The sequence below is a fragment of the Lactuca saligna genome, chromosome 9 (genome assembly GCF_052625555.1).
Source record: "Lactuca saligna cultivar CGN05327 chromosome 9, ASM5262555v1, whole genome shotgun sequence".
Taxonomy (NCBI): domain Eukaryota; kingdom Viridiplantae; phylum Streptophyta; class Magnoliopsida; order Asterales; family Asteraceae; genus Lactuca; species Lactuca saligna.
The window spans coordinates 73404167-73417720 of NC_136425.1; positions in this window are offsets into that span (position 1 = coordinate 73404167).

Consider the following 13554-nt stretch of genomic DNA (forward strand, 5'->3'; position numbering starts at 1 on the left):
GGTAGGGTTTTAAGCAACATATTCCCTTCGCTAATAAATCCGCCACCGAGGCACCGATGCCTTTTTCTATAGTAGTGATAAAGGAATAGAGTGGAAGTCGAAGGTATAGAATTTTATGTTATTTACAACCGACACTTTGAAGCAGTCGGTTTCTATTTCGTGTTAAATCGTGTTTGTTCACTTTTTTTCAAGTATGTTTCGACCAAATGCATGTGTATATATCACGAACCAGTCGTTAGATGATCAAAAAGATACCAACTTCGTGTTCTAGGTACAAAACTGAAAGATTCAAACTAAAGATCGTAGTCTTAATGCACTTAGCATTTGAATAGAACATTTTGGTTTATTCATATGTGCGCACACACAAGAATGAATGCGTACATATGTACTAGTGGCGGCCTTGGTGGTCATGCGGGTGTACGGTCGCACGGGACCTCTAATCGTAAAGGGACTTCGATTGACAAATGTCTATAATATTATATTACTAAAAAGAATTAGAAGAAAATAATAATAATATGTTAATTAAAGTATAATTGCATATTACAGATCTCATTTATATTATTAACAAAAAAAATTATGTTTGTTAAATATGTTATCAATATCATTTAGAATCTCCCATCGGTATATAAACATTTACACTAGGAAACTAAAGCTCCAAAGCCTAACTCAAGTATTGAAAATGTATTTGGTCGGTAAGGTCAAATTGAGTATATGAAAAGTGTCACGATTTTAATTAGATGCAACAAGAATGAAATTAATAATTCAATTGTATATCTTATAGAAAAAATGCGAAAATGTCATAACAAAAAATCCATCCAGTTGAACGAAATGTATTCGATAATAGTACTATAAATTTTGATGATGTTAAATCTTTGAAAAAATAACCTAGAGAACATATTATCATTTTTTTATAGAATTTTGATTTGTGATCAAGTAGTGGATTCTTTTTATCTTTAGTGGTAAGAAACTTTCTTAATAATATTTTACAATAAATGTATGGGTCCTTAATTTAATTTTTACACGTGCCTCCAAAATCTCAAGGTCGGGCATTATATATTGTTGTTACATGAATGTGACCATCGGCAGCTAGGAAGAATAAATGGAAGCGAAGACTTGTTTTGATGTAGCGAAGAGTTCAATGAGAGATATGTTCGCGAAGAGTTGAGTTTCTAAAGGATTGACTGTAGAGTTGGATATTGGAGTCAATGAAGAAGCGAAAAGTTAAAGCTTTTGTTGTTTTGTGGATACCGCAATGTCAGTAAGTAATGATTACATTTCTGATATTGTGTGTTAAGTTGGTGTTCACAGTCCAAGCATAGGACACATGGACGTCTTAATCAGACATTACTTTAGTATTATCTTATTTATGGGTATGTACCACTTCGTCCTATAAATAGACATGTATTGTAATCATTTAAAAGTGTGTCTGATCTTCATCTTCCTTGTAACTCATTCAAGTGAAATAGAAATCTCCTTATCATTATCTTTAAGTTCTTCATTGTTCTTACTTCATTGTTCACTTTATAATGTCATGTGTTTGAATGCAAACCTAGATATGATTAAACAAGTATTTTGTATGTTTTTGTATATTTAGTGAAGTATATTGTGATCATGTTTCCTTCTCAAATTCCTTTACTTATTATTAGTCTTGAGCTTTATAAGATCCTAGAGATTAAGGTGTTGTTTGTTTTTTGTAAAAAAAAACTCTTCAGACCTCTTATTGATGTACGGCACAGCACACGTGCAACACTTTTAATATCACAGTTGTTTGTTTTTTAGAAGTTTTTTCAGAGTAAAAAATCTTTGCATGTGTTCTGTTTGGCGCAACACTTGTATTGTCTCTTGCAACCTCTTTTTTTTTCTAATTGAAATCTTGATTATATGATGATGGAATCTTATTTTAGCTTTTTTTTTTTTTTTTTTTTGTTTATTCTTGTTGAATTCTTTTTTTTCGATTTTTTATATTGAATAATGATAATTTTTTGATGAAATATCATTATTTATGCTAAAATATCTTTATCTTTTGTTAAAATATCATTATTTTTTGCTGAAATATCATAAATTCTTGCTGAAATATCATACATTATTAATTTTTCGGTATTGAAAATCTATTTTGGCAGTTTGTTTTAATTTTTTAATATTTACAACAGCATGCAGATGTTAAAAAAACAAACATGTTTCTTATTACAGTCAGTGCAACCGTTTGGTCAACCTCTTCTACTTCATAGGGTTGCAGAGGTGGTCCGCAGACTTCATTAATTTTTGCTTCAAAAAAAACAGCACCTAACTTTCATTCCACATCCTAATCTCATCTTCATTTATAGTTTTTTTCTAACAATTGGTATCAAAGTCAAAGTGGTTGCGTTTTAACTTTCTTTGAAAATCCATAATCTTATATAAAGAAAAACTATGAGTTAAAAGGCATTCTATACCACTTAGCTCATCTTTTTCAAACAAGGAAAATATCACAACTTTACTCATTAAATGTATCTAACAATGTTTGAGGTTCTAATTGAGCTCCAATACTTGTTGCAAGTGAATATCATTTGTGGTCTCAACATATGGAAAGATATTTAAAGAGATGTGGTAAGGAAGTTTGGAGATCTCTAGAAAAAGGACCATGTGTACCTATCCTTACACCTATTGTCACTGATGAAACTCAAAACAGACTTGCAGGTGGTCAAGTTGCCATGACCATACTTACAAACGATGACATTGAAAAGATGGAGAAAGACGAAATTACTTTTTATGAAATCTCATATGGAGTTCCTCTTGACAGTTTTGGTCTTATTATTAACTATAAATATGCAAATGAAATTTGGGATGTTCTAAAGAATCTGTATGAAGGAACAGAGCAAGCTCAATACAAGAAGCTGACCACCGCCTTAAACGATTTCAACAGCTTCAAAGCTCTCCCTGGTGAATGTATTGATGACTCTTTCAAAAGATTCAACATCATCCTCACCAAACTCTCAAATGTCAGCATTACTCAAAGTGATCATGAAACAAATCTGTAGTTCCAGAATGGTTTAGGAAAGCAGTGGACCATAGCAAAGATGTTAACTCAAGGTGATAGCAAGATCAAAACTCTATCGTTAACAAATTCTATGGTGAACTACAAGCTAAAGAGTCTACAGTGATGAAGGACTGCATGGATCTTGACGGACCATTTGCCTTGGTCGCTCACTCACCGCAGTCTTCCAACCAACCTCCTCACTATCCTCATACCGGAGATTCATCATAACAAACCCCATACGATGACACATTGTAATCATATGAACCAAGGATACAACATGATGACAAATAAGCTTTTCAACATGCATTGGCCCTATTTAGTCAACAGTTCAACAACCTCTCTCCACCCAACTACCGTAAAAATCTAAAGTTCACCATACCTCCTTTTAACTGCAACCACAATCCTCAAAAAAGCTCTCATCAACACTATCATCATCCCTCCAGATATCCCAGAAATCCAAATACTAAACACAGTCTCAGAATACGCCTTTGATGCTCACTAACTCCAATGAAGCACCAAAAGAATACAAATCATTTGACACCACAGATGTCACCGAAGAGAAGAATGAAGGAGTCCTCATATGTCATAAGTGTCACAAAGAAAATCATTTCGCAAGAGACTGCAAAATTAATTTTGTATAAGATAAAGCATTCTATCTGAGAATGGATCAAGTGGCTGAAGACAAGGAAAAAGTGATTGAGAAAGCATTTGTGACACAAGTAAGAAAAGACCATCAAGTATGGTCCTCGAGAGATGAAGATGAAGATAATGACAACAAGAGGAAACGAGTAAAGCTGTGTTTGGCTGCAAGAAAGAATGAGGACAACAGACAGCTGAAGAAGAACGACTGCTTCATGGCAAAGGAAGGGAACATCGGCATCATTTAACATGTAAATTTTATGATTCAGTCAAACAACTATAACATGCATAACTGTGAATCACATCTAGAAAAATTTACTCAAACATGTGTTGACATCCTTTTAGATTATAGCAAAGCCTTAGATGAAAAGGACATAACGACCCAAGAGTTGTACCACTTGACAGGAAGGTTGGAAGACAAGAAGCTTAATGTCACTATCTTAGAAACGGATATGAAACTAGAAAAAGATGATAGGTTGCTTAGTAAGACTTAGTTAGATGTTGCTTTCAATCGATAGATCTATCCCAAGATGAAATTGTATGTTTAAACAAATTAATAGAAAAACTTTTTCATGAAAGTGAAGAAATTGAAAACTCAATGAATAATGGTTTTGTAGACAACACTTATAATTGGGGATAGTCAAATGGATACAACATCGGAGAGAAATCTTCACCACGATTTGATGTCAAACATCCTTATGTCCTACCTGAAAGGACCTTTCACTTCCCAATCAATGAAAAGGCATATCCTGAAGATATCCAATATTATTTTGGAAAACTTCTTGCATTAAGAAACAATTTTGTCATTGAAGAAATTCTACCATAAACATCAAGACTCTTTAACAATCATTATTCCATACCAGTCATTGGAAAAATACATTCTGGATCAGAATCTGAGGTGGACAAAGAATTTATTTTGGGAGGACCAAACATTTCCCCAAATTCCCATGTTGATGAAGAGATAATCTTAGAAGGACCTGACTTAATCAAAACAAATGTCCCTGAAAAAGTGACTACTTCATCCTCTGTGGTATCTCACTCAACAAAAGTCTAATCATAGACTTATGTTAAATCAACCACTAAGATTCAAGCTCTTCCTCAAGGAGTAAGAATGGACAATGTTGATATAGGAAATTTCTCTACATGTCAAGATCTCTATATTTATCTGATGACTCCTAACCTTGATCCATACCGAAGTCCACGCTTTTTAAAAGCAAAAAAAGACCTAAACTAAATAGATCTAACATTTTGTCACCAAAAGATGAAGCAAAACAAGCATTAAAAGTTGAAATTAAATCTCGCATTGAGAAAAGTCAAGTTGAGTCGAATCTCAAGGTTATGAAAACAAAAGGTCATCAATTTCAAAGAAAAAATTTCAAAAGACTCTTCTATAGGTAAATATTTTCAAAATAACTATGCTCAAAAACATTTGACAAACCTAACACTTCGTAGAAGTTAAATAGGGAACAAAACTTCAAAAGTTCCAATAGGTCACCAAGTCCGGAAAGATCTCAAACATGTCAACCCAAACCAGTCAATAATTACAGCATCGAAGTTATTATTTCTCAGAACAAAAAACCTGAACAAAAACGCAATTCATTCATTGTAGATGACACCGTAGTTGTTAATCAAAAAAAGAAAGAAAGTCTGAAATGAAAAAAAAAAATAAATAAAAAAAAAAAAAAAATCTTAAGAAACACATCAATTATGTTCCTAAGTCCAGACCCAGACATACATTATGGATAAATGAAAAGAAACTCACTTTTACCTCATATCCACCCATTAGGAAAAATGCATTTAGATCTAAGAAGAAGGATTTTATCTCAAAAAGGATTTGGAAGAATAAAGGAGATAAAGAAAAATTCATCGGCAAAATTTGCAACCACATCCAACACTGCATATTTTACAAATTTGTTAAGAAATCCTATTATGTTGTTGCGAGGCTCAAAAAAGTTTGGGTGACCAAATTAACTAACTAATAATTTAGGCAATGTGTAAGGAGTATCACGAAATAGAATGGTTAATCGATAGTGTCTACTCCTTACACATGACGGGAAGGTTGGAATACCTTCGTGACTTTAGGGTAATCACACGTGGTGGTCACGTAACTTTTGGAAACGATACAAATGGAACAATTCATGGTTATGATGTAACGAAAAATAAAAACTTTTCAATTCAAAGGGTTGCTAATGTTGAAGAATTAAAACAAAATCTCATTAGTGTTGGACAACTCTAAATAGTTGGTCATCGTCTTGAATTTGATGATGAATACAACTACATCATGACAAAAGATAGATCAAGATGTATAATTAAATCAAAAGCTACAGGAACAATGTTCCCATTACACATATTATTAGTCATTCGTAAACTACAACTATGTTTTCTGTCAAAAGGAGTCTCCGAGGTCAGTTGGCTATGGCACCGGAAACTTACATACCTTAATTTTCGGTATATCAAAATTTTGGTTACAGGAGAAATAGTGTGAGGATTTCCTCTCCTCAAATTTGACAATGACACTTTACGCACTGCTTGTAAGTGAGGAAAGCAAACAGAAGGAAGTCATCCATCAATCCTTGATTCATCTATCGATGAATCGTTGGAGTTACTTCATATCGATCTTTGTGGTACATCAACTGTGGCAAGCTTACATCATAAGAAGTACATTCTAGCCATAGGCAATGATCACACTTGCATCACATGGGTGTTTTTCTTGAGATTTAAGTCAGAGACAACGTAGACCTTGATCAACTTCATCAAGGAAATTGAATTATAGATCAAGCTTCTCATTTGAAAGATTCGAAGTGACAACATAACAGAATGTGACAACTGTCAAAATTTGAGATAGTTGTAGCTTTGAATAAACTTAGTTGCACATATAGGCATGACACATACTAGACTTTGTAACTAGGAACTATGTTATAACCTACTAGAAACTTGGAAACAAGTAGAATCGAAGGATAGTGTACTTAGATTTCACATTTGTATGTTAATTCTACAACTACTTAACAATAACACCTATCCAAATTTGGGTCACTACTTGACTCGATAATCTTTGCATGAGTCATGTAGAAAATTCATGAACTTGACCAAGCAGTAGAAACTAAGTCAAAGTCTCATAGGAACTTAAGTCAAAGTTGAAAACTAGGACTAGTATACCTGGTTCTTCAATTTCATATGAATCTCGGATCCACTACATAGAAATGTCAATAAACCAACAAAAATAAATTACAAACATTATTTCTAACTTAAGTAAGAGTTATAAATCTCTAAAGTAGTTTAAAGTCTTAAAATTCAATTAATTTTGATAACCAATGGTTTACAAAATTTCTTAAAACCCTAGAAATCACAAAAACTCAAATTTATGAAGTTTTATAATAAAATCTCATGAAAAGAATTTATAAACACTATAATATCAAATTAATATATTTAAAATGTGCCTAATCCTTAGGACAATCCTTAGGAATAAATAATGCGGAACAGATGGTTCTTAGGGAAGATACTTAAGAATAAAGAAGATAATGGGGATGGGTAATTGGGTTTATTGTTTGATAATTAAACATAATAACTTTATTATTGTGGGTTGGAAACCTTATGTACTCACCAAGTTTCCCAACTGACCCACTCAGTTTATTTGTATCATAGGTGTCGATACGAAGCTACATTAGACTGAGAGATTAAAGGATATGTAAATCACTAGTGCAAAAGAATGTAAGGTATGTTTATGCTTATGTTTCTATATTGTTTATGTTTATGTTTCTGTATTGACGATGATATCCCAATGTTTTAATATAAACAAATACATTTCTTCGGAAATGATTTGATAAAACCTTTATCATGTTTTCTGGGAACAAATTTCCGCAACATTGTTCTTTAAAAATGATACTCTGATTTTAAAATAAGAGTAAAAAAAATTTAAAATGACCGTAAATTTGGGGATGTCACAGTTGCTTTCAGAGCATTAGTTTAAGCGAACTGGGAATAAGGATTTATTTCTAGACTTAAACGTAGAATGATAAGCGACGATCGTGAGGAGCGTGTCTAATATATTTTAGTTAGCACACCTGAATAGACACAATCACTAGCTTATTTAAGGAAGATGCCTAAAATGGTTTTATGTGCTAAATGATTTGTGATGCTATATGATGCTATCGTTTGATCGGATCTATGGAATATTACCGACCGGATCTGGAAATTTTATGTGTTCAGATTTCTAAATGTTTAAATACGGTATTAGAACTCGCATGTAACTTTTTAGAGTAATAAGGAGGATTACGCATCTAAACCTTCTTTATCTATATTCTCGTCTTGATTCACTAAATGCATGTTTCCGTGAACATAGCATCATGGTGAAGACTCGTGGAGAATTGAGTAAATGGTGGAAATGAAAAGGCTTATGATAGTGAATGACACCTATCGGAAGATATCATAAGAGTGGTATCTTGCTTTTAGAATATGTCTGATAAGATAACATTACATTTAGAGGAGTATGGTACGTCTAAAGTACACCTTCGATTGATAGGATGATGGAACGATTGGTGTAATTCCTGAAGTTGTCCCATCGTATGGCTTTTCCACCACCAACCGAGTTCTAACAGAATTGATGATTGAAGATACGCATAGAAGAAATCCTAGTAGAGTCTAGGAAAATTTTATGATTGTTTGGACAGATTTGTATGTGTTAAAAGTGTTTGTGATAATAACTTGGAAAAACTGCGAGACAATACTTGGGATGAGTATGAGTAGGTGTGAATGGTAGTAGAGGCCTATACTACCGTAAGCACAAGACTCGCACTTGGATCAGGGAAAGTCACAAGGTTACCAAGAAGCTAGTAATTTATTCCATTTTGTTCGTGTATGTCGTTACCATTGTTTCGGTAATGACTAAAAAGATGATTGTTATACTGACCCTAATGGTCATATTAAATCGAGTCCGACTAAGACGAATATGTTATGTGGTTTAAAGTACCAAGATCGATATAGCATCCGACTTAAGTCAGAAGATTGAAGTGAAAGACAATTGAAGCAGTTAATAGGAGTATCGCAACCGTTGTTAAGGTAAGAAGCTTGTAGCTAGAAGTGCTACATGCTAGAATGTGATTATATCACGTTAGAACATGAAGGAATGTATATTTCATTCTAGAATTTGACTTTAAAAGACCTGAGTCTAAGAATTGCATCATACGACGAGATCTCATTAGAACATGTCTCATCGATCTGTTATGGTAATCGACGTAAAGAACTTATCTTAATTTAAGATTGTTTAAGAAAGAGTAGGAGTCTCCAATAAGGAATGAATTTGTAACTTGGAGGTTAAGATTAAAAGTTCAACATAGGATAAAGAGCGGGTGCAAGATTGTGCAGCGCCAACAGTCAAGGAGTCCTAGAGTTAAATACTCATTTGAAATGACATCAGAGTTACGATTACCACCTAGGATGGAAAGTAAATACTCATTATACAAGCCCTATTTTTTTATGGTTTCGGGACGTAATCATTCTAAGGGGGGAGATAATTGTAACACCCCCAGATTCGGACTGGTCAATTAAGATATAATAAATAATATTAACCAAAGTAATAGTTAGAGTTAACAATTGTAACCTATTTGATGTAATAAATAAGAATTATTTGAATATTATATATTTCACGATTATTTTAACATAATAAAATAGAAAAAAAATCAGTCGAATCGTCCGTAAATTGTAAAAACAAGTGCGCCAAAACACACACACACAAACACACACACACACACACACACACACACACATATATATATATATATATATATATATATATATATATATATATATATAAAACATTTTGGAAGTACATGTCGTCCCGATCCCGAAAATATAGATTTTGTCGAAATTGGAATACGTATGAATTAGATATGATTTTTATAAGATATAAAAGTCAGCCACACACAACGAATGTATGACATAAAAAGATACGAAGAGAATGGTTGAGTTTTAGCTAATGCAACCAAAAAGAAAACCGTAGTACTCTTTAAAATATGAATTTTGAGAAAAATGATGTGGAAAAACGGAGTCCGTACAAGAGAGTTAAGATTTTAGCAAAATTATTTAATTTTATAAAAATATGGACAAAAATATAAATTCAAAATTAGCCGACGGAATCTAAACGAAAGTTGTAGATAGCTATACATGGATATAAAAGAACATCAAAAACAGAGTTCGTATGAACGAGTTATAATTTTTAATAGCACATTAACGTATTAAAATAAAGTGTAAATCATATATATACGTTTGTATATATCGTTAGAAAGCTATCGACGATGCGGTCGTTATAAGACTAGTGTTGAGTACTTTCGACATTAGTTTAGTACAAATATCATTAATTCTATTTAAAATAGTATTATAAAGGGGTGTTTAGTCATTTAAATAAATATAGATGATGGTTTTTGAAAATTCAATTACTATAAATAAAAGCATCTAGGCTCTCATATTTTTTCCACTATTCTCTTGATTCAAGAGTTTTTCTCTTCTTATCCCCCGAGCATTTCGGTCTCTGGTGATTCGACTTCTCTTTCTGTAGTTTTAGTATAGTAAGGTGAGTACTGAAGCACTGCAATAATCTTTCTTAGAAAAATTCAGCGATGAAGTTTTGCCCCTACAGAGCCTGAATCCTAGCTAAAACTCTCTTATAAGTAAGTTATGTTTACCCTATTTTAAATATAGCTTATATTTAAAAGTAGTATTGTTATTATGAACTTATAATAAATATTTGGGCTATTATTATGACTTTTATAAGTGTCATTATAATATCTATAATATCTTTTTAATTACTCACGGTATGGAGAATCTGGTTTAAAGGGTCGCATATGGTTGTTGGATTTCAAAAGTGTTGTATGCCAAAATGGTCATGCCCTACGGTGTTTTATGGTTGGCCCTGTCTGTACATAGTGGTTGAAAAATATTGTTTAAACGTTTATATAGATTAAAATCTAATGGTAATAATAATAGGTTTTGTCGAAGAAATTATATTGTTGAGAAGCGAAACGCTGTCCGAATTTGGAATCATTATTTTAACAAGTGAGTGCATAGTTACTTTCATCTTATATATAGATATGAAGTATTTAATATAAATTATGTGCTATGTGTACATATTATTTGTGTTCGTGAGATCTATGTTGGATGAGCAAAAATATACATGTTTTAGTTGTTTTAAACCGTATATGTATTTTATACCTAGAATTATGATGGGTAAAAGTGCAACATTTAAAAAAAAAAAATGATTTTTTAAGATTTTTTTAAATTTGAGTTTTCAAAAAAAAATTAAAAAATTTGCCTTTTTTTAAAAAAATAAAAAATTATTTTTTTATAAAAATAATCATAAAAAATGATTTATTATGTTAATTTTTAGACCTTTTTATTAATATTCCAATAACACGAAAAATTAAACATTAAATGATATTTGTATGATGACGATTATCTCCTTAATAGGTTAATTTTGATCTAATGTTTCACATTTAGTTCTCGAGTTCTCGGGAAACTATGAGTTCTCAACCGATCTCACCCATATATATATATATATATATATATATATATATATATATATATATATATATATATATATATATATATATATATGCACATACATATACACATAATTACACATATATACATATACATATACATATACACACAAACATGTATATATACATATACATATATACTCCCTCCGTCCAATATTTATTGTCCACTTTTGACTTTTGAAGTCTTTATTCTTCAACTTTGACCTTAAATATGTTCATTTTTTATATATAATACTTGATGAAACATATATGAATGCATTGTATTTTAAATATTTTTTCATTATTATAAGTTTTCCAGCTAACCTAGAGTAACCGGTCATAAAGACTGAATGTGTACATTTTAACAAGTTGAATGGGTAAATGTGGACAAAAAAAAACTTAGTGACCAAATATATATAAATCGAAAAATATATTACATTTTTAAGTCATTATCCTCTCTCTCTCTCTCTCTCTATATATATATATATATATATATATATATATATATATATATATATATATGTGTGTGTGTGTGTGTGTGTGTGTGTGTGTGTGTGTGTGTTTGTGGAAAAGTTCAATAGAGAAGCATAATTATTGGTTCTCCAAGGAACCAAATATTTTTTTAAAGTTCTAGATCTTATTTTTTATTGAAAAAAAAAATAAAAATATCTAAATTCATGACTTAACATTGTGAATGTTAAATATATCTGACAGTTGTGAGACTCACGCAGTTAATGCATTCGTTATAGAATTCAAAAATAGATCTCACAACTGTCAAATAAAGTCATTAATTACGCAGTTAATGCATCCTTTACAGAATTCAAAATTATGGACCAAAACTGTCAAGTTTAGCAAAAATGAGAGTAGCATGCGCCCGAGTAGTTTTTGTGTCCGCAGGTCGCGCCCATGCACAAGTTCAATGTTTTTGGTCTATGAAACCAAGATTTGCACCCCCCTTGCACGCGGGTAGGAATTGTAGCATAACCATAGACACAAGTTTGTAAGCCTTCCATGCAATGAAGCTTATAAACCTTGTTGAGTTTGGTCTCTCTAACAATGTAGGACTCATTCCCACATTCCTCTTTTTCGCTAAACTTAATCTTAAATACCCATGTTTGAGTATCGATATCTCATTCACTTATACTCTATTTTGGACATATAATATATCTTTTTTAATTCCTCATGGAGTAGAACACAACCCCATTTAGATTTCGTTATATATACAACATATGTATATATTTATATGTGTCCAAAGTTAGTAAAAAATATAAATATTATACTAAATTTCCAACAATAATCATGTTCAAAGCTCACAAAATAACAATAAATTATCTTACCAATTCTCACAAAAAGTATTATAAACAAAATATTACCCTTCTTAGAACAGATAAAAAAAGAAATAATTTTCATCCAAAAGATTCAACCAAACAAGTCAAAATGAAGTTAAAGAAATTTTACCTTCAAACAACTCAAGCATGAGCATTTGTCACAAACTTTGCAGTATTGAAACAATCAACTGTTTTGAAACTTCATTGTTCTCTTTCAATCATTTTCACAAAACAGTTGGGGGACTAAGGTTGTTATCTTGTGCACCATTTACCTATAAACAGAAGGGCACTACATTGCATCCTCATTCAAGCATTCAATATGTTAATGGTCATTCCTTCTTGGTTCTTTGAAAAGCAAATCATAGTTTATTTTCTAAATTGATGCTATTTTGCTAACCTTATCTTGTAAAGTGCAATTAGGCATCTGATACTTGGAGTTCTTCTTCTCAAATCATTTCCCGCATCATCACACACATCAATTCTGATCTTTATAACTGGTTGGTAAGAAAAGAAATAGAATTTTAAGGAAATATCTTAACAAAATTTCATACTTCTATTCTTAATGGTTTTGTTATGTATTTGTTTTGAGATATTTCCAAACTTGGTCTTAAAGATATCGTTAGATGTTTAAAAACTACTTTGGGGTTTTAACATTAGCATTGGATGATCACACACATATTTATAAGATACGATAATTGACATTTATAAAAAATACTTGGTAAAAACTAATTGTTAAAATAAAAAAGTGTAAACATAAAAAATCATCTCTAATAAATGAAAGTGTTTTTTGTCACTTGTCACACTCTCATTCAATTTATCAAATGTCATTTTGTGGTTATTTTGAATTAATTTTGTTTCCACATGTCATTTTATGAATTTTTCTATTTTATTAAATTTCACATACTATTTGAATGTAATAATTACAATAAATATAATATTAATTTCATTAATAAACTTAACTTTTAATTTCAAAATTCTCAAAATTAAAGCTAAATAGTTTAAATTATTTATTTAAATTTAAAAGATAAAAAACATTTCATTA